This window comes from Arvicola amphibius, chromosome 6, assembly GCF_903992535.2.
Source record: "Arvicola amphibius chromosome 6, mArvAmp1.2, whole genome shotgun sequence".
Lineage (NCBI taxonomy): Eukaryota > Metazoa > Chordata > Mammalia > Rodentia > Cricetidae > Arvicola > Arvicola amphibius.
In genome coordinates, this window is record NC_052052.2 from 46,470,292 (window position 1) to 46,495,278 (window position 24,987).

General features: G+C 42.4%; 1 protein-coding gene across 1 annotated transcript in view; it reads left to right on the plus strand.

Annotated features, from left to right (window-relative positions):
* Positions 1-693: 693 nt before the first annotated feature.
* Positions 694-24,987, plus strand: part of Jak1 (Janus kinase 1) — a 120,095-nt gene continuing 95,801 nt past the window's right edge. Inside the window, exon 1 of the mRNA XM_038332442.1 lies at positions 694-922. The gene's annotated coding sequence lies outside the window, so the exon portion shown is untranslated. The remainder of the gene's footprint in view (positions 923-24,987) is intronic.

Consider the following 24,987-nt stretch of genomic DNA (forward strand, 5'->3'; position numbering starts at 1 on the left):
AGAAGGCTAACATAAGCATCCATCCTTTCTGTGATCTTTCACCTCAAACTTCTGTCACCTCAACTTCCTCATCATGATGACCCGGGCCTGTATCCCTTCAATTGTGTTCTCTTCAAGGAATAAACCTTCCCTTCCTTAAATTGCACTTTGTCACATATTTTATCGCAGCAACGGGCAAAGTGACAGACGAAGTTCTTGCTAAACAAGTCTCTCCTGAGTCCTCTGGCGTGGCTGGGCTGGGATGTAGGCGGAGGTAAACACCGAGGGACAGGGATAATGCCTCCAAGGGCACAGGTCACTTCAGCGGGCCAATGCTGATCATGCTTATTTCCTGCATGAGTTCACGCCTACGTCTTCTCCTTTCTTTTTTTGAGTCAGGAGATCTCACAGAGATCCAGAGATCCTCCTGCCTCTGCCGTCCGGAGTGCTGGGATTAAAGAAGTGTGCCATTACACCCGATTTGAGATAAAGTCTTACGAAGTAGAAAGAAGACGCTAGCAGGGACGCTTGCGAGCGTGCGGGACCGGATGGGGGCGTGGCGAGCAGGCGGAGTAGACGCAAGGGTCCTCAGGCTCAGGCTCGGGTCTTGGCCCCGCCTCACTACGGGGGAAGCATCTGACGTCACGGGAGGCGGGCCGGACGAGGGGCGTAGCCTACAGGGGCGGTCCCGTGGGGGGTGGGGCCTGCGGTGGAGGGGCCGGGCGCCGGCGCGTCCTGGAGCGCAGGCCTCCACAGCCGCGGAGTAGCCGGCAGCCGCTGACGCGCCGCGGGCCCGCGCCCATCCCTGCTCGTCCTCTCGGGGCCTCTTCTCAGCCGCGGGGTCCACGCTGGGGCCCGGACAGCTGGCTGAATCGCCAGCCGGACGCCCGACCCGAACGGACGCTGCGCCCCGGAGCCGCGCGGCCCGGTGCACACGGAAGTGGTGAGTGTCACGGTGGGGAGGTGGAGACTGCCGGCCGCGGTCAACTCGGGGACTGTGCGAGGGGCGCGAAGCGGGGCGACCGGGGTGACCGGCGCGGCCGGGGCGGGAATTTCCAGGCGGCGGCCGGGAGCGGAGGGGAGGAGGGCCTCTCTGCGAACAGCGGCCCGCGCCGCCGACATCCTGTTTATGGCCCCGCGGCCTGCGCGCCGACCGCCCCTTGCACCGGGACAGCCTGACCGCAGGACTTCGCCGAGGGTCGTGGCCCGCGTCCTGCCTGGTCGGCTTTTGCCGGGGAACTTTCTGGGTTTTGGGACTGCGTGGGGCGCGCCCGGGAACTCCGGGCCGCAGCTTGCTGGAAAGCAGCGTGATGAAGGGCCATGGGTGAAGGGACAGGGCAGAGGGGACTGCCAGTTCCTACCCAAAGGGACCCGATTCAACGAAACTGGAGTAGTGTGGCTCCCCAACTCGCGCCGCTTCGGCGCGGCCGCCGGCTTGTCTCAGATGCAGTAGACACCCGTGGAGACACTCCCAGGCTCCTGGGATGCGTGTTTACAAAGGAAGTTCTTTGGGGAGACTAGATCAGAGGTGTGGTTATCACCAGGTGCCTGTGTGCCCCCTTCGGAGGTGTGTTCTCGGTGATTTCCCGGGGGACAAGGACTGTGCCCTAATTGTCTTAATTCACGCCTGTGTTCTGTCTTCAGCCCCTGCTTGGATACATGAGTATCCATGCTATTAAAATTCCTCCCCAACCTTATAGAGCTCAGTCGCAGGTACTCAATGGTAGTATAAAATTGCCACTGTTTCTTTCAGGGAAGAAGGCATAAAAACCTTGGGTTGTTAAATAAGTAGAACACGGAGACAATTAGATTACATTTATCAAGTGTTTGGGTGTTGCCCTCCGGAAAAATAACTATTTTAAAAAGAAAATATTTGAGTTATGTATTGGCATACATGCAGTGTAAAAAACTTGTTTTAAAAAAAAAGATGAACATTTTATATTGATTTCATCTTTGTTCCTTTCCAAAACCACATTTTATGTTGCCTGTTGCTTTTGATTTCGGAGACTCTGATGTTTTCCAAGTATTAGGATTTGGGGTGGCAACAACACACATACCCCTCACCTCCCTAAGTATGGTCTGACTCAATCAGTTGTACCCAATTTGAGAGATCATGTGTGGGGGTACCAGGTGAGAAATAAGATTCGGGGTGCTGTGTAGCAAGTCATTTCATTCCTGGCTTCCGTTTCCCAAGATCCAGGGGTACTTTTTATTGAAGGATCAATGTGTTCTTTTGTACTCTGTGGTGAAGGTTAGTGGAGACTGCCAGCCAGCACCATCGACATCCAGAGCTGTCTACAGATATAGCATGCTTTGTAATCTGGAGTAGATGTCTCTTTTGTGTGGATCTAGATCCCGTTGGGGGGGGGGAACCAGATACATCATACTAGAGGGAGTGTGGACATTAGGAATAGTAATCATAACTTAATTCGATGTATCATCTTAACTAGGCACTTAGACTGTATTTCAGTTTCTCTACACTGCTGTATTTTGTCTTTCTTTCTCAGATTTCAGTGTTGTGCTTCGCGTTGAGAACAGCTAGTTTAAGCTGTTTCAGTCCCATGCCAGAGCACACTATTTACTGGCTCTGAAAATGATGCTAGAAAGTGAATGAATATTGGTAGAGTATTCAAACATTTCCCAAAATGTAACCGTGTTCCATTTTGTTGAAGTTGAGGCAAGTGTTAGTATCAGTTTACTTTACCGGGAAGATGGTTTTCTTTCTGGCTACTTGGTGACCTCCTTTTACAAATTTAAGGTGCTAGGGGGAGTTAGGCTGTAAAATCCTTAATTTGGGCGACTGCTATAAAAAGCTAATGGAAAATAGGGAGTTTTGAGGATAGAGTTGGCTTTTACAGGAATATACTGGCCTTAAATTGCATGAGGGAACTTAACCTTGGGTCTTCTAAAGAACATGAAGTCTGCCAGTTTAAACAGGCTTACCTTTACAAACAGTAGTGGTTCTAAAGAAGACTGATTACACCAGCTCATTAGCAGCTATGGATTTTAATACTGTCCAAAAGACATCATTCTGTTCTTCTGAATAACTTGAAGAAGCACATATATTTGGAGAGAAACACAAATGAAGCAACTACTGAGAATATATGTAGATTTAGAACCATTTTTATACAGAGAACACTATATAAATAATTGTAATAGAAAACATTTTACAGCCCAATGAAGACCAGGCAGTCATGTGTTTGCTGTCAGATTTTCTGTGTTTTCCCCATTAAGCACCCGTATTCTGTATCTCCTTAGTATAATCTAGTGAGATGATGTTAAGCTACTAGATTTGTTGTCTGAAATATGCATATTTGTGCAAAGAATCTTTTCCTTTTGTTTTCTTGAGACAGGGTTTCTTTGTGTAGCTCTGGCTGCCCTGGAACTAGATTTGTAGACCAGGCTGGCCTCAAATCCAGAGATCCACCTGCCTTTGCCTCCCAGGTGCTGAGAATAAAGGTGGGCATCACCACACCTGGCTTGTGTGCAAAGAATTTTTAAAAACTAATTTTCACGGAGCTGGAGAGATGACTCAGCACTTAATAGCACTGAGGACCTGGGTTCAATTCCCAGCACCCACATTTCAGCTCATAACTGTAACTCCAGTTCCAGCTCCAGGGGATCCAACAGCCTCAAGCACACATGCATGCAGGCGAAACGCCAGTGCACATAAGATAAAAATAAATCACTTAAAAAAACAAAATAAACTAATTTTCACACAAGAAATTTCAGGTGGGCAGGGAATTGGCTGTTGAAGCAGAATCTAGCTGATGAAGCACCTTCTGATGTTCTCTCATGTACTGTGGCTTAATGGTACGTGGAGCCCTGCCATAGAATAGACGTGCATGAGGAGCCTTGATGAATCTTGCAGACTAGTGGTTAACAACTTGGTAAAGTTTCATGCTCAATGAGACATTGCTGTTCTCTAGGGCGTTTTGGAAGGTATACCCTTGGGGGGAAGGTGGTATCTAGTGGGTAGAGGCTAGGTGTACTATTAAATATCCTTCAATGCACAGGGCAGCCCTTCCTATAACAAAGTATTACCTGGCTCAGAATGTCTTTAGTGCTCAGGTGGAGAGAGCATGCTTGGGGATGCCAGGTGAGAAAAGAGATATTTGGCCTCATGTTGTGACAAGTTATTTCATTCCTGGCACTGGCTCTCCTGTTCCAGAAGCAAAGGACCCAGGTTAGTTATTCTGCAGTCTTTGTGGGAAGCCAAGTAATTAATGCAAACATAATGCATGGAAGCCCAAGGACACAGAAACGAGAGCTGCTCTGAGGAAGCTGCATAAATGAATTGTTGGGTACAATGGAGGCGGGGGGGGGGGCGAGGAAGACACTAAGTTTGTGTGCTGAGTATAGAGCAGGGGGGATGATTTAATGTTAATGAATTATTTAGTATGCTTAATTTTCTGGGTAGAACTTTGTTGTTTTCCTGCTTTTTTTTTTTAAACATAAAGCTTATTTTCTCACAACAAGGAAGAAGCTCACTGTAGAAAAATTAGAAAATGCAAGAAAGTAGTAAAGTAGAGGAGACAAACGCCCTCCCATGTTCCCTTGCTTTCCCCGTGCAAAGACAGTCACATTCTCACCACATTTCCTTTGAACATGGTTAAAATTGGAAGCAGACTTACCATAGGAGGGAGCAGAGCTGTTAGTGGCCGAGTGTGCAAGTGAATGCTGCTTGTTTCTGTGTCCTCCCTTTTCCCTTTTTAAATAATTCCAACCAAGTGGGGTGCACGTCTGTAGTCCCAAGTATTTGGGAGGCTGGAACAGGAGGAGTGCTTGAATTCAGGAGTTAGGGATCAGCCTGGGATAGACAATAACAGATCTTTCCCTAAAAAATGTTGTAATACGGAGGTCCAGAGACACGGACTAATCAGACTAATCGCTGCTAATGTGTTTGTGCTAAGTACCAAGTCCTTCAGTTGTCGTTTCCTCTGCTTCTTGTTCTCCTCGTCCTCAGTGAGGTATGCCACTGTAGCTTCCGGTCTCAAAGACTTTCTGGTAACATGGTTTTAAACAGCTGCCATGTTGAAGTGCTGGGGTTTCATGGGTAGGAAACAGATTCCTGTGAATGCTCTTCCCTTTGAAGTACACCTACAGTTTTCACAGTTGTGGCAACAATAAAAACATGCAGTTCCTTCCTGTGATACCTCCACTTGAAGTTTTATGATGTCTGGGTCTTCACATCGTTCCCCAGTACTCGGAGTACATCCTTACTCCCAAGGCAAGATGTGCGTTAGGAGCAAAGGGAAGAAATATTAATTGTTGTTTGGAGAGCAGGTTTTTCTCTAGCCTTGGCTGGTCTGGAACTCATTAGGTGGCCTCAGATGTGTGTGAGCCTCCTGTTCCAAGCCTCCCAAGTGCTGGGGTTAGAGATAGGAGCCAACAGAAAAATTCTTTTAAGGGTGCTCTGGCCAGAAGACAGTTGACATTTGTTGAGGTATTTTTAATCTATGTAACTGGTTTATTTAATATCCAAGTTCACATGACATTTTGTCCTTTTATTAATTCAGTAAGTATGTATTGACCTCTTTCTAATAATAGTCACAGAGAGTGAGTACATGAAATAAAATGCACAGGAATCTCTGCCCTCATAGAGTGTGCAGTATGGCAGAAAAACCTTGAGGGTGTACCTAGTTTTGGTGGCATGGATTATGCATGTAGACTGAGTAAGTCCCATCCATGCTGTGGTTGCAGAAGGGCCCTACAAACCTTCAGAGTACTCCTTTGCAATCTGAAGATTACGGAGTAGCTTATTTTTTTTAATATATTACAAATCAGTTCATTTTCTTTTATACATAAACATCTCCTGGTACCTGCTAAGTGCTTGGCAGATGACTAAGACACATACGGAAATAAATTTGCTATGTATAAATATACATAGCTTTTACAGTGAGTGGTGCTATGGCAGAGGTGAAAATTAAGACTGTTAGGGTCCCTCAAGAGAGCTAAACCCTGCTTAGAAATGCTTTTTAAGAAGAGACGGGTGGAGTTGGGAGGTGGCTGAATAGATTAAGTGCTTGGAGTGCAAGCATGAGGATCTGAGTGTGATCCTTAGCACTCATATAAAAGACTAGATGCAATGGCATGTGCTTGTGATCCCAACGCTGGTTTGGGGAACCCTGGGGCTCACTGACCAGTTACACTAGCCAGATATGTGAGCTGCAGGTCCAAGTAAGAGGTCCTGTCTTTTTTGGGGGGAGGGCAGGCAGGGTCTCTATGTAGCCCTGACTGTCCTGGGAACCAGCTGTAGACCAGGCTGGCCTTGAACTCAAAGAAATCTGTCTGCCTGTGCCTTCTGGGATTAAGTGGTGGGATTAAAAGTGTGCCACCATTCCTGGCCCTGGTGGGTTTTTTTTTTTTTTGAGATATTGTCTAAAATACAAGGTGAGTGGCTCCCAAAACACACATGAGTTTTACCCATGATTCGTGTGGACACATATCCCTATATGCATAAAAGTGTGTACACTCTCCATACAGAAAGATGGAACCAGAGTCTTCCTCCTGGGCTCAAGAAATACTCCTGCCTCAGCCTCCAAGTAGCTGCTACTTAGGACACACACTGGCAGCCAGTGGTTTGAAGAGGCTTCATTTGCGTAGGTCCTTGACCAGTGTGAGTTCCCTTGTTCTGAGGTCGGATGGAATGCTAGGAAGACATAGAGTGTGAGCGAAGGCTTGAAGAAAAGCTGGGCACATAGAGAAGGTGGGTGGCAGACTTATTTATGCACACACACCGGTTAGTGTCCAGCCTTCACAGGAGAGAGCAGGAGGAGGTGAGGCAGTTTGGGGTCGGCTTGTATGCAGAGACTCTCGAGTCTATGAGCAGGAAGAGGTCAGGTCTGTGGCCTCTATCCGTGGATGAGGAGGAAAAATAGAGCATTTGAGGTTTTGGGCTCAAGAATAAAACGAGCAGATGGAAGAAGTGGGAAGCACTTTGAGTTCTGTACAGGATCAGCTTCTACCTTGTGCCACACCATCCTGTCCTTCTTCCCAGTACCAAAAATGCTTTATTTACTCACCATTTTTCTGAAGTCTACCAGGAAAACAGGAAAGCCTGGAGTCAAACTATGTGCAAGAAGTCCATAATGCTTTCCCTGAAGTGCAGCAAAACCCATTTTCAGTTGTTTTTAAAGCTATAAGTACTCTTGACAATTTAACTGGTTTTCACTTCAATCAAAGATTAAATACAAGAGACCTATGAGCTAGTCATAGTTAGAGAGAATGTGCAGGAAGGTACATCCTTGGAGGCACAGGGCTAAGTTTTGTCCCAGTGGTTGAGGGGTAGAAGGATTATGCAAAGCGAGACCCCAACCAGAGTGAGGCAGTCTGGGGCACTTACTGGAGAGGGAACCCTTGGTGAACAGTGTAGCAATTTGAGATGTCACTATGGCCAGTGTGGCTGATAACTGGTAAAGATGAGAAGGGCTTCTGTTGTAGAGTTTGTGTGGGATGAATGGAGAGTTTAGGTTCTTCCCTTAGGCCACTTCCTGTGCCTTGCTCAGGGTTTGGCTGGTGTGCAAGCCGGGGGCAGAGACATCAGAGGCTGCACTCAGGCTTCCTACAGGACACATTCAAAGGTGTTTCCTTAGAATGAAAATCCTGTGAGGAATCTCTCCTTTACTCAGGAAAGGGGTCGAGAACAGCTGCTGGGGAGGACCTCATGCCTAAAACCCAGGCTGAAGGCGATTGACTGGGGCAATTTGTCACCTCCCCTGGAAAGTAGATCTTTTTACTGCATCTTAGTCTTGCTCTTCTTCCTTTCTTTTTCTTCCTGTTTGTTTCTGTAAAGATTTGTTTTTATTTATGTGGATGTGTGTATCTGTGTGAATGTATGGCACAGGTGCCCACAAAGACCAGAAGAGGACCTCTTCAAACTGGAGTTAATGGGGTTTGAACTGTCTGATATGGGTTCTGGAAACTGAACTCTGCTCCTAACTTAGTGAGCCATCTCTACAACCCCTCTTTCTTGGTTTGATAATCTGTTTTGGATGCACTGAACCAAGACTCTGAGAAAAAGTTATTGATGTTATTATCCACAGAGTAGGGTAGAGACAGTATCTACTTCCAATATTATTTGAAAATTGATTACTACAAATTTTGGAATGGTGTCAGGCACATTTTTTATTGAGGTAAAACCATCTAGCTGTTTTATTTTTTAACTTAAAAAATGATTGATATTAGCAGGGTGGTGGTGGTTCATGCCTTTAATCCCAGCACTCGGGAGGCAGAGGCAGCTGGATCTCTGTGAGTTCGCAACAACATCAACGCCACCAACAAAAGATATGTATGCTTTTGGGTCAGTTTTTAAAAAGCTCAAGCTAAGCCAGGTGGTGGTGGCGCACACCTTTAATCCCAGCACTTAAGGCAGAGGCAGGTGGATCTCTGTGAGTCTGAGGCCACACTGGTCTACAGAGCAAGTGCCAGAATAGGCTCCAAAGCTACACAGAGAAACCCTGTCTCGAAAAACCAAAAAAAAACCAAAAAACAAAAACAAAAAAAAAAAACAAAAAAAAAACCCAAAAAGAAAGAAAGAAAAAAGACAAAACAAACAAAAAACTGCTGAAGCGATCTTCAGAATGCTTAAAGATAATGGCATGTCCCCAGAAGATGCCATACAAAGAGCACCTAATATATTGTATTTTTGAAAGATTTCTGTTAACAGTGGTAAATAAACAAACAAAAACTGTTGGTGCTTAATGAAGGCAGTTAACATTGGTGAAGAATTTGTTATACAGAAAGTGTGCAAGATGCTAGGTAAGTTTTTCTTTAGTTTTTAAAGAAAAATGAGGAACAAAGGTGTTTTTCTGTAAGTTCTGTAGAAGCTCTCCAGGACACAGTCCGGAAGGAATGCATTGCACATCCTGGAGGGCCAGTAAAGGTGCTGGTCAGCTTTCATGACTCCATGTGTGTAGCCAGTGGCAGGCTGCTGGCACAGAGACACAGGCAGACCTGTTTGTGAAATGATGGCTTTAGAGTTGTATCAAAATTAAACATTTTATAAAGGAGATAATACTCCAGTAATCTTTGCTGCCTAAACACTTAGAGGAATTTAAAGGAACTTTCAAACATGTGTTGTTTTCTCTTCTACAGTTTCTGATCTAAGTATATATCATACTTCCTGAAGTAAGACCTACCCAAAACAGAAAATTATAGGGAATCAGTCCTTTTTCCTAGTTATGTGTGTATGCACATGGAGATATATGTGTATTTTAAGTGTGTTTCATTCTTAGTAATATTCTTTTTGGACAAGTTTATTGAATTTAGGTATTGATTAAAAACCAATAAGCCGGGCATAGTAGTGTACTTCTGTGATCTTAGCACTTGACAAGTGGAGGCAGGAAGATCAGGGTCATTCTCAGCTAATGGAGTGTTTGAACCCAGCCCAGGTTGCCCAAGCCTCTGTGTCAAAAACAAACAGGCAAGTAAACAATAACAACCCCCTCCTCTTCCCTTGTCAAAAGAAAGAGGAAGATAAAAGAATAGGTGGTTGGAACAGCAGTCTTGAGACCTTTATTTTTTAAATTTTATTTATTGCTATTTATGTTATATATGTTTTGCTTGCATGAACTTATGTGCACCATGTGTATGCAGGAGCCCGCAGAGGCCAGGTCCTGTTACAGGCTACTGTGAGGCATCCTGTAGGCACTAAGAATTGAACCCAGGTCCTCTGAAGAGCAGCCAGTGTTCTTAACTGCTAATCCATCTCTCCATTCCTTTCTTATCCATGTGTTTTGACAGCAAAGTACATGTAGCTGAATCTTTTCTTGTCTTCCCATTTAAGATTGAGAAAGACAGACTTCCCCCCCCATCTGTTCTGTGGAGGACGGTGGTGCAAAAGGGCATCCACCTGACTCTGTAGGAAGACTGCCTGGAGAGATTTGAAGAGTAAACTTACATGTAACGTTTTCAGGAACATTGGGTGATGAGGCTGGTCTGACTACACAAAGTAGCAATAAAAACAATTTGTAATGAATGCAACTATCATTTATTTTTAATAACATCTTAAAGGGCTTAAGGGTATTAGAACTGACGGGCTCACCAATTAACCATGATTATATCTGTGGGCTTGTTTACATAGTTAATGCAGTTAATTTTCTCTGAACATGATGAAGCTGTAATTTATAGCATTTTTTTCAATTAGTAGAATTTAAAATAATCTTTCGTGTTGGTTGGTTGTTGGCAGAGGGGCACAGGCAGACCTGTTTGTAAAATGATGGCTTTAGAGTTTGTGCTGGTAGTGTGTCTAGACACACACACATGCGCGAATCAGAGAGGGGTGGCAGGGGGATAACCTGGTAAACATGTATCTTCCTGTGGAAAATCTTGGTTTTAGGCCCCACACAGGAAGGCAGGCAGATGCAATTTGCATTATAAAAATTATATATATATACATATATATATATATATATTTGCCACACACACCTACAAAGACATTTTAGGATTAATTTGTATAATTTAGACTAAAGAAAGTAGCATATACATTGCTTAAATGTTTCATACTGATTGATTTTGTTCAGCTGCAGCCACTCTACAATGCTGACTGTTTGCTGACCATTGTGCATCTGTTACCTCATTGGGAAACTCAGGTGATGTCTGATGGTACTTCTACAAGCTCCCTCAGTCGCTTGTTTACAGAGATCTTCTACTCAGGGTGCTTGAGCATAGAAGGGGGTCGTAGGTTGAACTGGTCTGAACATGATGGTAAGCCCTCTTGATGTGGCTTTAGGAAGTAGGCCATGTCTAATACACAAGCTGGCCAATATAAAAATGCTGTCAGGTTTTATATACTTCATTATTTAGCAGCTCTATATAGATATATGTGAAAACAAAGTCAGCTTGACTCTGTCCTTCAGGTTTCTTGCTACTAGAAAAGAACAATTTGGCAGTTAATAAATGTTTGTGATGTTTATGCCAAGTGTCAGAAGAGATGTCTTGTTGCTCTAAGACAAAAATGGAGTAGTAAGAAGCGAGCAAACTCTGTGTAGTAAGTTTTTTGTATACTAAGATCTGAAAGGTGAAAGAGGCTGTGCTAAGAGGTTAAGAAACTTTTCTATCTCTGAAGATGGTTCATGTTTAAAGGGCTTGCTCCATGAAGACCCGAGTTCCATTCCCAGAATCCACATGGTGGAAGGAGAAAACTCACTCCTGCAAGTTGTCCACTGACTTCCATTGCATCCTCTTTTTCCTCCTCTCTGCCTCTCTCTGTCTCTGTCTCTCTGTCTCTCTGTCTCTGTCTCTCTCTGTATATGTGTGTTTATAAAATGAAAACCTAGGTGGAAAATGACTGATGAAGACATCTGATATCAGCTTCTGGCCATGCACACACACATAGATGTGTACACAGACATTCAGGCATACAATATGAACATGTACACAGACATGCAGGCACCTACATGGGCAGGTACACACATATGCAGGCACACACATGGACTTGTACACAGCTACACAGGAACCCACACGAACATATACACACACACACACATAAACACACATGGACATGTACACAGATACGCAGGAACCCACATGAACATATACACACATATACAGACACACACACACGGACATGTACACCAACATACAGGTACCCACATAGACATACATAGACACACAGGCACACACACAAAAAGTTTTCTGGTTAGAAGAAACAGCATATGCAAAGTCTTTGAGGTAGGACAGACATTCTGTACTATATACAGAGAGGAAAAATTATCTGAGTTGTAATCTAGGCGGCCCCCTTAATCAGGTAGTACACTTTGGACCATATTACTCTGGGCTTTCTGGTTTGGTGAACAGAAAGTCAAAGGTTCTAAACTGGGCAGTAACATGATGGGATGGTATCATCTCTTGCAAAAAGAAGAATGTAAGACCCCACTTCTCGCTACTGCTCCGGGGGCCCTTCTCTCTCCACTTCATCAGTCTACTGCTGAATGTCTTGAATCTTTGATTTCCTTCCACCCACTCATTCTTTAACCCTTTACAGACAGACTGCTGTCTTCATACTCCAGGTTGCTTACTTGAGTTTGCCTTGCAGTCATGTGTTGAACCTTTTTTTTCCTGCCTTTGCTATGTAACAGGGCTCCTTGTTGGCAGATGCCCCAGCCCCACTGTCGTCCAGTGCCTGGGGCACAGTAAGCACTCTTCTTTCTTGTGTCACTTCTCTTTGTGGTGGCTGTGCTCTCCTCTTCTCACTGCTCCCTCCCCCAGGGAGCTTCTCCTCAAGGTTCATGTGTTGTATAAGCGGTATAGATGTCCGTCCCACTTTTACCTTTGCCTAGTTCTTTTTATTCCTTCCTCTCTGCTCTTTACCTTCCCAAATACTGATTGAGCGATTTTCTCCGCTGTGCAAAACATTGGGAACAAGCAGCAGAGGCACTTGTGACAAGGGCTTGGGTGAAAGAGGTTTGTGCCTGCCCTGAAGGAGCAAGCATACTTAGATGTTAAACATGCCAATAAATACTTTCAGTGTGGCTTCAGATGGTGGAAAGTAGAGTAGAACATATTAATGAGGAAATAGAGAATGTGTAGGCTGGGAAATGGGCCACCTCTCAAAGGAAGCCGTGACTATTGATTTAGGGCTTGGAAGGTGAGTATGAGAAGCTGGGCCTTGAAGAGATCCGGAGGAAACTAATAGCTGGGGAGAGGAGAAGGGAGGGAGGAGCAGAAGCAGCACCTCACTGGAATTTGGGTTAATTGCCCTGCATCATATCCCACTGGTTCTCCTAAAGTGGTGTCTTGTTGACACCTCACATTTAAGTGCTCTGAAACTGATGCCAGCTCTTTCTGACACATTGTCATATTGATGGACAGTTTCCCTGCTCTTCTTAATAATGTATCTCAGCTCCTGGGGCCACATAGTATCTGCCTTTGTGGGGCAGCATATAAACTAACCTGTGTAAAGGTCCAGTGTTTCCCATTATATGTGGACACTGAAATCTGTTTCTATGTGTCTTGAATATGTAAAAGCCTGTTAGTTTCTGACTATACAAACAGGTAGCAGGCCAGATGTGGCCTTTGCTCTTACTGATCTCTCCCTGCTCTTTTTCCCATCCTACCCTGGTAATGATGTTCCTTCTCAAGTTCCTTTTCCCCAGCTGTGACTTCCCAGCTGACTGATTTCACCACAGCCTTCAAACTGGCTTTGCTTTCCTGGTTGCTCACCTCTAGCTACTCTACCTTTCCTGTCCCCAGCCTTCTTGCCTAGTCTGTCTTCCATGCAGATTCTATGCTTGATGGAGGTCACAGGATTTCTGGGGCTCCAGGCTTTTGAAGCCCTGTTGCCTATGGGAAACAGCCACAACTTTTCCATCTAATTATGTTTTGACATGACCTCAACTTCCCTTCTCTCCCCCATCCCTACTTTTTGAGATAGGATCTCACTGCCCAGAGTGGTCTTGAATTTCTCCTGCCTCGCTCTCTATTAGTTGTTACCTGCCCCATTGTACCCAGGTTTTGGGTTTTTTGTATGCTTATCATTGTTGTATGGTCACAGGTTCCTGAGGAAGGGACCTGCCTCATGGAAATACTCACTTCCCTGATAGGCTCTGAGGACTTCATTGAATAAATGCTAAACTCTGTGTAGGATCATAAATATTGTACACACTGTATGAGGAACTCCAAGCATAGGCATTTTACTACAGGGTGTCTGGGCAAGTTCAGTGGCTCAGATTTGTGAACATTTACAAAATATTTTATATCTTTGGCCCTTTTGGTGGCTTAAATAAATAAATTTCAGGTAAATTATTACTATAATTGATATGCATTGGTTTTATAACCAGAAAGAAAAAAAAGAAAAATGTGTTTCCTTGTCATCAAGCTCAAAGTTAAAATTGGCATGTTTTTGGTTGCTACAATTTTTTTACAATAATTTTTGCATCAGTATTTCTACTAGACTGTCAAATGTTAGCTCCTCTTTTTGCTTTATTTTTTCAATTTTCATGTATTTATGTGTGTATATGTGTGTGTGTGATATGTATATGTGTGCATTCAGTTTTTTGGCCTGTTTGTGAGTAAACGTGTGTGAGTTGTGCCATTTACATGTATGGAGGCCCAAGGTTAATGCTGGTAATCAGTTTCCATAATTCTTTTACCTTTTTCATTGAGGCAAGGTCTCTCAGTCAACACCAAAACTTACGTATATTTAAGTCTTGATAGCTGGCTTGCTCTGGGGATCCCGCCTCTGTGTTCCCAGGTTAGAATTATAGACAGGCTGTTATGCTCACCTGGTGTCTCCATGAGTTTCTGAGGATCCAGTCTTCATGCTTGCACAGCAAGTGCTTTAACCACGGAGCCATCTCCGCAGGCCCATAAATCCTTCTTTTAACTAGTGGTTGTTTTGTACATGTTTTTTTTTATGAACAGAGGTATTTTCTACTCTGCTTCCCTTTCGGGGTGATGGAATTATAAATAGGGCAGCATGTGTGTTGGGTCATGGTTTGGGTGTAGGTGACTAAAATTGAGCTTTGCAGAGTTGGACAGAGGGTGCTGGCTTTTCTCGCAAGCACATGGCTACCCTTGTAGGCCGTGGAGTAGCTAAAGGCCTTTGATGATGAAATCAGTACTTTGTTTGACATTAAGCTAGGACTGTGAGAGGTCAGAGGGCAGTTAATGTTGGACTCTTGTCTTCCTAGTCTTCCTACCTTTTTCTTTGTTGTCTTTTCTCTGTGTCTAGGTAACAAACAGGTAAGAACAGACCAGTTAGCTCTTCTTCCTGAGGAATCCTCACCATGTCTAATTTCAGAGTTCACATACATGCTGGTAGAGCTCTTTCTCTCAGGTTGGGAAGGAGGCTACAACTTAGCCATGTAAGAATCTCCTGAGTGCAGGGTGTATGTGTCAGAGGTAATCCTTATAGTGAGGATGGGCTGGGAATAGACGAGATTCCTGTTTTAATGAACTAACTTGTCTACCAGATGCCTCATTAAGATAGAAAAGGGGAAGGATTTAAGTAGTTTTTGTACCTTGGTTTCTGCCATCTGCACTATTAACATGGTGTTAAAGGATAAATATCTTGGGTGAAACAGGCAATAAGCAGGCCAGTGAGTACTTAGGACAGGGCCTGTCTCCTAGCCCTGAGACTTGTCATGTCTTCCTAGCTGCTGAGGACAGTGGATATATGTTGCCCTGATATATATTCATATTCATTTCTGGGCTCAGTTTGTTTCCTGAGTAGCTGGGGCTAAAGGTGTGAGCTATCACCATTCCTGGTAGGACCCCTTTAATATTCTCTCTCTCTCTCCTCCTTCTCCTTCCTTCTTTCTCTTCCCTTTCTCCTTCATCTTCCTATTCCTCCTTCCTCTTTTTTCTTCTTTTTCTGTTTCCTTCTGTCTTTCTTTTTTTAGCAGGATATTTGGGTTCACTTAACTGTCCTAAAATGAGATTCGTGTTTTGGTAAGTTTGAGTCTTTAATCCCAGGACTTGGGAGGCACAGAAACTCTGTGAGTTCAAGACAACATGTTCTATATACCTTGAAGACAGCCAGAGCTATGTAATAGAAAGATTCTCAAAGAAAAAGGAAGAGGAAAGAAAAAGAATAGAAAAAATAGGAAATGCCTTATTGTTTGCTGATATTTCTTTCTCTGTATCATACAGTTGGAGCACAATCATCTTTAGGATGGGTATATAGATATGTAGAAGCATTGAGCTTTACAGTGTATCAAATCTAACAGACTGACCTGACCATTAGTCTGAATTATGCCTTCTGGTCCTAAAGTACTTCCCTTGAGAGTTTGCATACCCTTCTAGCTTATTCTCCACTGGCCTTTGAGATGATAAAATTGCTCCTCGTTTTCTGGCTACAGCACAGTTTTCTATTTTGGCAGGGCAGAGGTCTAGTGTCTCAGTACTTTCTGTGTTAATTTGGTCTTTTGTGTGTTGACTTGAAAACTTCACCATGTATACAGCAGTGTGTATTGGGGCAAAAATATTTTCTAACTAGCAACTACTGAGGGCTGAAATTTCTAAAGAGCAGCAGTGTCCTTAAACTAAAGACTACAAGTGTGTATGTGTGTGTGTGTGTGTGTGTGTGTGTGTGTGTGTGTGTGTATGTGTATAGATGGCTTAGTGATTAAGAGCACTGTCTGCTTTTCAGAGGACTCGTGCTCGATTCCCAGCACCTGCATGGCAGGCCACAACTATCTGTAACTCCAGTTCCAGGGGATCTGACACTCTCACATAGACATGAATGCAGGCAGAACACCAGTGCACATAAAATAAAAAATAAGTTATTTTTTAAAAAAAGACTGCAAGTGTTTTTGTGTGTGCTGCTTTCCTTGGCTCACTTTTAAGATTTGGATGTCAGACAACCCAGCCATGTTCTGGAACTTATAATTGCACTGCTTAACTGTCATCTCTTGCTGGTCCGTACATATATCCTGAACCAAGCCGTTGTATTTGGTGTACAGTAGAAATCCTATGAAGAGGCTGTTGAGTCCTCTAAAAACCAAAGGAGGCTGAGGTAGAGGGTGATGGGAACTCAGGAGTTTAAGACCAACTTAGAGAAAGAACATCTCAAGAGCTCTTTCAAAGGAAAAACCCTGAGTGCCCATTGTAGCTTTTCTTTTGCTTAATGTATTTTCTTTTCCATGTAGTGTGTGTGTGTGTGTGTGTGTGTGTGTGTGTGTGTAGTCTGTATGTATATAGGCTTTGTGTATAGCCCAGAAATTGATGTTCAGGTTCCCGCACAAGCTGGTCACCAAATGTATGTATTTGAGACTAAGTCTCACTGACTGACTAGACTGGCAGTATTTACCTCTCTAGTCCTGGCATTATATGCATGTGTCACCATGCCTCCTGGAGATGGAGCTCAAGTCCTCTTTCTTGTATAGCAAGTTTCTTTACCACCTGAACTATCTCACCAGCTCAGATACCTGAGAGAGAACAAAACAAAATCCGAAAATCAAGTAATAGGAATCAGGCAACACCAAAAGAAGACTATTTCTACAAATTGCCACTCAGATGAAAATACTGCTCTGCTCGGTAAAGAAGGGGACATTTTGAAGGGCCTTCACCAGGTACTCTTGAGAGTCAGGGAAGGCTATTGCACTAGTTCCTTGTTAGCTGGGAGACCTGTTTACTGTCCTCAGTAGAACTAGAACTAGAGCTCTCATGGTTTTAAGAGATCATGAAGACGGTCGACTTGAGCACATTAGTTTTTAGTTCATCGGAACTATCTAAGTAGGTTTAAAGTTAATGACATACAAGACCATGACAATTGGAAGACATCAAAGTGCCTCAGGAAATGGCTCATTTCCTATTCTGACAGTGGAGGGGAAAAAAGAGAGTGGCAAGGAAGTGACCTGTGAGCCAGTACTTTCATGGGTTCTTGCTGTTGTTTGATGCAAGTTGGCCTTGAACTTGTGATCCTCCTACCTAAGCATCCCAAGTGCTGAGATTATAAATGTGTTACATCATGCTTGATTTGTCGTTGATTGATACTGCTGTTTATAAAATAGCCACATGTAGAATTTATTAAATTAAATACCTGTTTGTTGAAATAATTCCAAAGAGGCCGAGATATTTTTAAAAACTTTAAATTATGTATATATGTGTATGGATGCTATGCATGCAGAAGAGGGTGTTAGATCCTTGGAGCTGGAGTTCCAGATGGCTGTGGGAGCTAGGAATTGAACTATCGTTCTATGAAAAAGCAGCAAGTGCTTTTAACTGCTGAGCCATTTCTTTGGCACTGAGGCTGAGACATTTTATGGGCAGAAGACTTTGAGGTGATCTAAGAGATAGTAGGATTCTTTAGGCTTTGTCTGTTTACTTGGCTATTAATAACAATGGTATCCTATAAAAGAGGAGCGATAGTGCTATTTGTTTGGGGAGGTGTCCTGGGTGTATAATCTGAAGGGCAGGCAGTGTTAATGCCCAAACCAATCTCAAGTTGCTGCTAGGAATGATTAAACTTTTTTTTTTAAAAACTGTTTTAAGCATTTTATTAATGAATAAATCTTTAATAAAAATGTTCACTTTAGCTGGGCAGTGGTGGCACATGCCTTTAATCCCAGCATAAAGGAGGCAGAGGCAGGCTGATCTCTGTGTGTTTGCTACAGAGTGAGTTCCAGAACAACCAGGTCTACATGAGAAAGCCTGTCTCAAAAGAAAAGAAAAATGTTATCTTTAATGTTGACATTTACTTGTACATTGAGACTATTGTTAGAATAAAGGAAAACGTATTTTTGCATAAGCAGTTTTACAATAAAGAAAATTCTATCCCGTCTTTGCCACTAATGCATATATGAGTCTGCGTTATATAATTTTTGTTGCATGTTGCAGGGTATATATAATCTGCTTTTTCTTACTTAAATATTTTAAAAGTTCTGTTGCATTATAGCCTTCATAAAATCATTTTAAATATCTTTATTTGGGCTAGGTATTTTATTTTGCTTAGACAAACCACCTATTATATAATAGTTAAGCTATTTCTGCCTTTTTCTACTATATGTATATGTGAAGCAGCAGTCTCAGCACTGGTGATTATAAAAATCAAAACATTGATCAACCTTGAAATTTGATACTGTAAGACACAGTACAAATGTTCTGCCAAGATTTAATTCTTGATGTAAAAATAACCAGCAAAAATTGCTTTGGTCTTTAGCAAATGGTAAATGTCTATTAAGGAGTTATTTTTAAAGTTTCTTGGCATAGTGGGGAATGCCTTTAGTTCCAGCACTTCAGAGGCAGAAGCAAGCAGATCATTGTGAGTTCAAGTCCAGCCTGGCTTATATTGTGCCTTCCAGGATAATCAGGACTACATAATGAGACCCTGTCTCAAAAAAAGAAAAAGATTTCTTTATGTTTTATTATTAGTCTGTGTTTGATTTATATATCTGGTTTATATCCCTGTATGTCCTGGATTGTGTAAATTTCTATGTGAAAGGAGTCATACATGGAAAAACTTTTAAGAATCCTTGCTCTGTGGGCTGGAGAGATGGCTGAGTGCTTAAGTGCACTCACTGGCTGTTCTTGCAGAGGACCCAGGTTCAGTTTCTGGCCTCCACATGGGACCTCATAACTGTGTGTGACTCCAGTTCCCAGGGATCTGACACCTCTTCTGGCCTCATGGGCACCATGCATACACATGGTGCACATACATACATGCAGGCAGACACTCATAAAGTAAAAATAAAGTCTTTAAAAAAGCAAGCAGCAGTAACCCTGCTCTAAAGAAGACTTCTCTTTTTGTTCCTGTCTCCCTATTATGTCCATGCAACAGTTGCCCAGTGCAGGAGCAGTAGCAGTGGGAAAAGGCGATGGGCTGGGGTGATGGCTCAGTTGGTAAAGTGCTTGCTCCGAAAGCATGAAGGTCAATCCCCATCATCCATGTAAAAAACTTGGTGTGCTAGTATGTGCTTTATAATCCAGTGCTGGAGACAGAAGGATCCCTGGGGCTCACTGGCTAGCCAGCCTCACCTAATTGGCAAGCCTCAGGTTCCGTTGAGAGACCCCATCTCAAAACACGCATAGACTTAACTATGACGACGACCACCAAAGTTGATGACACTCAAATTTGACCTTTGGGCTCTGCGTGCACACATGGACATGCACTTGTACACGGGCATCTCTGTCCCTCCCCAACATCCACTTCTCCAGAGGTTTGAAAGCTCCTGACTAAATAAATGTGCTTTGGTTTCATTTAATTTGAGACTTAAGGAAATTAGGTTTTAGAGGTGAAACTATTTTACAGTCTGGTCTCAAACTCTTTATGCTTCTCTGTTGTGTTCTGGTTTAGGGACAGCACACCACTCTGGTGTCAGGCCTGTAATGCTGAAACTGTTGCGGTGTGCAGGGTTCCCTGGCTCTGCAGAGCCTCCAGTGGCTTGCTTGTCTTCAGTTGTGCCTATAGTCAGTGTCCGTTCTAGCCACATTTGAGTCAAAATTTACCAACCCATACCTTGTCCTTGCAGAGAGTTCTGTTGTTAGCGAATTCTCAAGGTGGGGTACAACCGGAGCGGATAGTTCAGTGAAGTTACTAATGGCTGAAACCCTGAGGAGATTGTGTTGACTAAGACTTGGGCCTGAACAGGAGCTTTTGTTTTCTTTTTTCTTCTAATAGTTTTTCATTTTGTTTAATATTAAAAGCTGTAGGTTATGTGTTTAAAATAATTATAACCTTCCTATATTGAACAAGAAAGATACATATTGCCGGGCGGTGGTGGCGCACGCCTTTAATCCCAGCACTCGGGAGGCAGAGGCAGGCGGATCTCTGTGAGTTCGAGACCAGCCTGGTCTACAAGAGCTAGCTCCAGGACAGGCTCTAAAGCTGCAGAGAAACCCTGTCTCGAAAAACCAAAAAAAAAAAAAAAAGATACATATTTTAGGAACTCTTCAATGGCAGGCATTTTCATCTCTATTGACGTGACACTATGTTCTCTAAAATGTTATTTTGAATTAATTTTAGGTCATTCATGTAATAACTATGTTCAACACATAGTTAGGGTTTAATTAGAATACTGTGCATTCATTGTTAATATCCTTTCAGAGTTGTCAGGAGAAAAACCTAATGATTGGTTCTTTCTAGGCAATGGGATTTATCATACTGCTGAGTTGTAAACAATAGCAAGTTTGTCTTTTAGAAAACTTAAACAGTGGGGCCAGCGAGATGGCTTAGCAGGGGAAAGCACTTGTTTCCAAAATCTGACAGCCTGAGTTCACCTGTGGGACTCAGGGTGGAAGGAGAGATCCAACTTTCACATGTGTACAGCATGTGTGCACGCACTTCCACACGTGTGTGTGCATATGCGCGCGCACATACACACTCTAATTATAAGAAATGTTAAAGTAATAATAAAAATTTATAAGAAAACTTAGGAGCCAAGTACAAAACTCCTAAGACTTGCTATTTAGGTAAACAGTTTTGTTAAGAGCCTAGTGTTTATTAATTAGTCTTTGTTGTGTTTATGAACCTGTACGTTTAAAAAAGACTTTTTTTTTTTACTTTTTTGTTTGTTTTCTTTTTGAGACAAGGTCTGGATACATAACCTTGGCTGTCCTGGAAGTCACTGTTGTGGATCAGTGACTTCATACTCACAGATATTTCCTTGCCTCTGCCTCCAACGTGCTAGGATTAAAGGTGTTCACCACCACACCCCTCAAGTAAAAGAAGAGTTTTCATGGAGATTGTAGCATGCAGTTGTTTTATTATGAGTCTTTTTCAACAAGTGATTCCTTACCTCAAACCCCATACTCATAACTTTTAATTGTATACCTCAACTTTTTATGGTGCATAGTTTTTATTGCATGGATGAACAGGAGTTTAACCTAATTCTGGACTGTGGGGTCTATATATTGCTTGTCTCACCTATACTGTACATATAGACATTTATACCCCCTCTCTCTATATATACATACATATTTCTGATTATTTCCTTAGAATATATGAGATATTGTCTCAAAGTTTTTTCCAAATTTTAGTTACATGCATTATTTAAAAAACACACATTGATCTTATTGATCTTGGGTTAGTGGTATAGATCAGTTGATAGAATGCTTGTCTAGCATGCATGAAGCAGTAGGTTGGAACTTGGGAGGCAGAGGTAGGAAAATAAGTTCAAGGTCGTCTCCCAGTACATAACGAGTTCAAAGCCAGTTTGGGCTAGAGACTTTGGGCTCTATGTACACACAGACAGACAGAGAGACAGACATACAGACAGACAGACACACACAGAACTTTAGTAGAAACATCATAAGTCTACCTAGTTTTAATTAATTTTTTTGTAGAAATTATTTGATATGTATGAGTACCTTGCCTGTATGTATGTCTTGACAGCATGTTCCCTGTGCATGCCGGAAGAGGTCGTCAGATTCCCCTCCAGCTGGAGTTACAAACAGTTGCAAGCCACTGTGCAGATGCTGCAGAGCATCTTGTGCTCTTAACCACTGAGCCTCCATTCTTCTCATTCTTCTCATTGACTGGAAGATAATTCTCTTGTAAAGAGACAAATTTTGTGTTTACCAGGTATGTTGTAGTGAGCCTCGACAGCCCTTCTAAGTAAAAAAGGATAGCTTTTTCCTCTTATGGTAGAAATGCTGATTGCTCAGTCCTTTATGATGAACAAAGTCTTAGTACTTTCAGATGTGTCTTAAGTTATGAGTATTTACGATGACTTATCATTTGTAGTTTTAAAAAATTATTTTATTACTAATTTTTAAATTTAATTTTGTGTGTATGGATTATTTGCTAACTTGTATGTTTATTCAACTTTTGTGCCTTCTTCCCTTGAAGGCTAGAAAATGTTGGCTCCTCTGGAACTGAAGTTATAGCCATTTAAGAGCTGCCTTATGAGTGCTGAGAACTGACTTGGGTTCTCTGGATGAGGAGCTAGTGCTCTTGACCATTAAGCCATCTTTCCAGCCCATAGTTTATTTTATTTTAAATTAAAATATAGACACACCATTCACCCCTCCTTCCTCCAGCCCCTCCTCATTTAATTATTACTTATATGTATTATGCAAATAAATATATAAATATAGCTTGCTAAGTTCATTTAGAGTTGCCTCTGTGTGTGTGTGTGTGTGTGTGTGTGTGTGTGTGTGTGTGTGTTTGGGACTGACCACTTGGTATCAGATAACCAATTAGGGTGTTCATTCCAGGGGAAGACTAACGTTCCCTCTCTCAGCAGTCGCTAGTTGCCTATAGCTCTGCATTTGGGGTGGAGCTCTGTGAGATTTCCCTCATCTATGTTGGCACGTCAGCTGGAATTGCCATTGTACTGGTCTTGTTTAAGCAGCCATTTTGTTGAGAGTTTATGGGTATAGCTTTTCTGTCACATTTAGAAGACACAATCTTGCAGCATACTTTCTGGTCCTCTGACTCTTACACTCATTTCACCCCCTCTTCCAGGATGTTCCCTGAGTCTTAGATGTATCACTTGTATTGTGGATGTATCAGTTGGGTCTCAGTACCCCATGGTCATTTGTTCTCTGTATTGTGAACGGTTGTGACTTTCTGTGACGGTCTCTGTCTGCTGTAAGGAGCTACTTCTTTGATGAGAGGCGAGCACTTCCTGTGTGTCTAAGGGTTGGAGCTTAGATTGCAGTTAGGAATTGACACTGGTTTAGGAAAGTAGTTGTAGCAGGCTTTCTGTTAAGATCTATGGCCTCACTAGCTATGGTACTGTACCAGGCACATCCCTAGTTTTGGTGTTCCTGATTGCTCAGGTTTGCTTCAGTGAAATGGAGGCTAGCTTATTTTGTAAAGACTTGTGATAACAAGTTTATAGCCACACTTCCTGGGGTGTTCAGTTCATTTTTAGTATTTTGCCTCAGGCACCTCTATGTGGTTTGATTCTTTGAACCTTTCAGATTCTAGATATGGATATAAATTATGATATTAATTTATAGCAGGATAGCTTTTGGATATCTCATCTGCATTAAGTCACAGTTAGCTGAGCCTAGCCTCACGTTCAGTACTGAGCCCTCTTCTCTTTCATTTGCCCCTTTCTGTGTGCCTCTTAATTCACACGAGAGTCAGTATACTTAGTAAACATTTATTAGTTGCATTGGGGTTTTATAAGATTAAACTTTGTGTATATTGAAAATCAAACCCGGGGAATACACCATAAATGGAGCCGTGTGCTAAAGAGCTGGGAAACTGCCAAGCACTTCAATAAAAGACATGGATACAGGGTCTGATTTCTGTATTCTGCTGCTGTTCTGTGACTTCATTGTTAGCGTTCCCTGTAACTTACCAACATTGGTATTTCTTGTTGTTTCTCTTGAATGTTTTATGCATGATACCATCTTTTCCTACCTATAAAGAACATATTCAGATTGATGCTGATGAAATTTTTTCCCTTTAGCAAGAAAGTAGCATTCTGAGCTAATATATTGATATTTTTGCCTAATGGAAAAAGATTACCTTAAATTTGAAATTGTACTCTTAAATTATGGAATTGTATGTTTCTGTTTACATATGGGGGAAAATTCTTGTGCCTAGAAATTTGATACTCAACTTGCTTTCCTGTTCTCCCTTGGTGTTCATTTTGTGTAGCCAGAGACTCTTAAAGGGACAGATGGGCCCTATGGCCTTTTGATTTGGGGTCCTGGAGACATCTTCCTTTTTTTCGATCTCATTTCTTACCACAGTGAGATTTTCTCCAGCTTCCCCTTATAGAGAACTGCCCCAGGATGATGAGTTTCTGGCCCTCAGTGGTCAGATAGATGTCCTGATGACTCTTGTTTTGGTCTCCCCAGGTGCAATAGGTGGACAGTAGTTGGTTGGCCCTCAGTCATTTAGGAGTCAGGTAGGACCCTGTGATCATTTTGTTAATAGATTAGCATGGCAGGAGAGTTTTCTAGACAGGTAAATTCAAAAATGTGTACCATATCTTGATCCAGTAGTTCAAAAAATTTTTAAAAAGAAACCATGGTAAAACATAATGTAAAATTTAACATACTAACCTTTTAAAAGTGTTAGGTGAGTAGTATTAAAATATATTGACATTGTTGTGTCAATTGCTACTAGATTTCCAGAATTTTTATCTTGAAAATGCAAACTCTTCACTCAGTGACAGTAACTGCACATCCCAACCCCAGCATTCCATTTCATCTTTACCTCATATAAATGGAAACAGACATTCATATTAGTCATTTTAGAAATGCCGTATTTCACTTAAATGTGAAATATGTTGCCGGGTGGTGGCGGTGTATGCCTTTGAGGCCAGCATTCAGGAGGCAGAGGCAAGCGAATCTCTATGTTCAAAGACAGCCTGGCCTACAGAATGAGTTTCAGGACAGCCAGGGCTACACAGAGAGAATTTGTCTTGAAAAACAAAACAAAACAAACAAAATATCTTCTCAAGGTGTATCCATTAGAAATTCCTTCATGTTTAAGAATCAGTAGTATTCTATTGTGCATATTACCATATTTTGTTCATCTACTTGTGTATTGACAGACATTTGGATTGCTTCCATCTTAAAGCAGTTGTGAATGATACTTCTGTGAACATGGAACAAATACATGAGACCTGTTTTCAACTGTTTTGACAATTCTAATGCCAA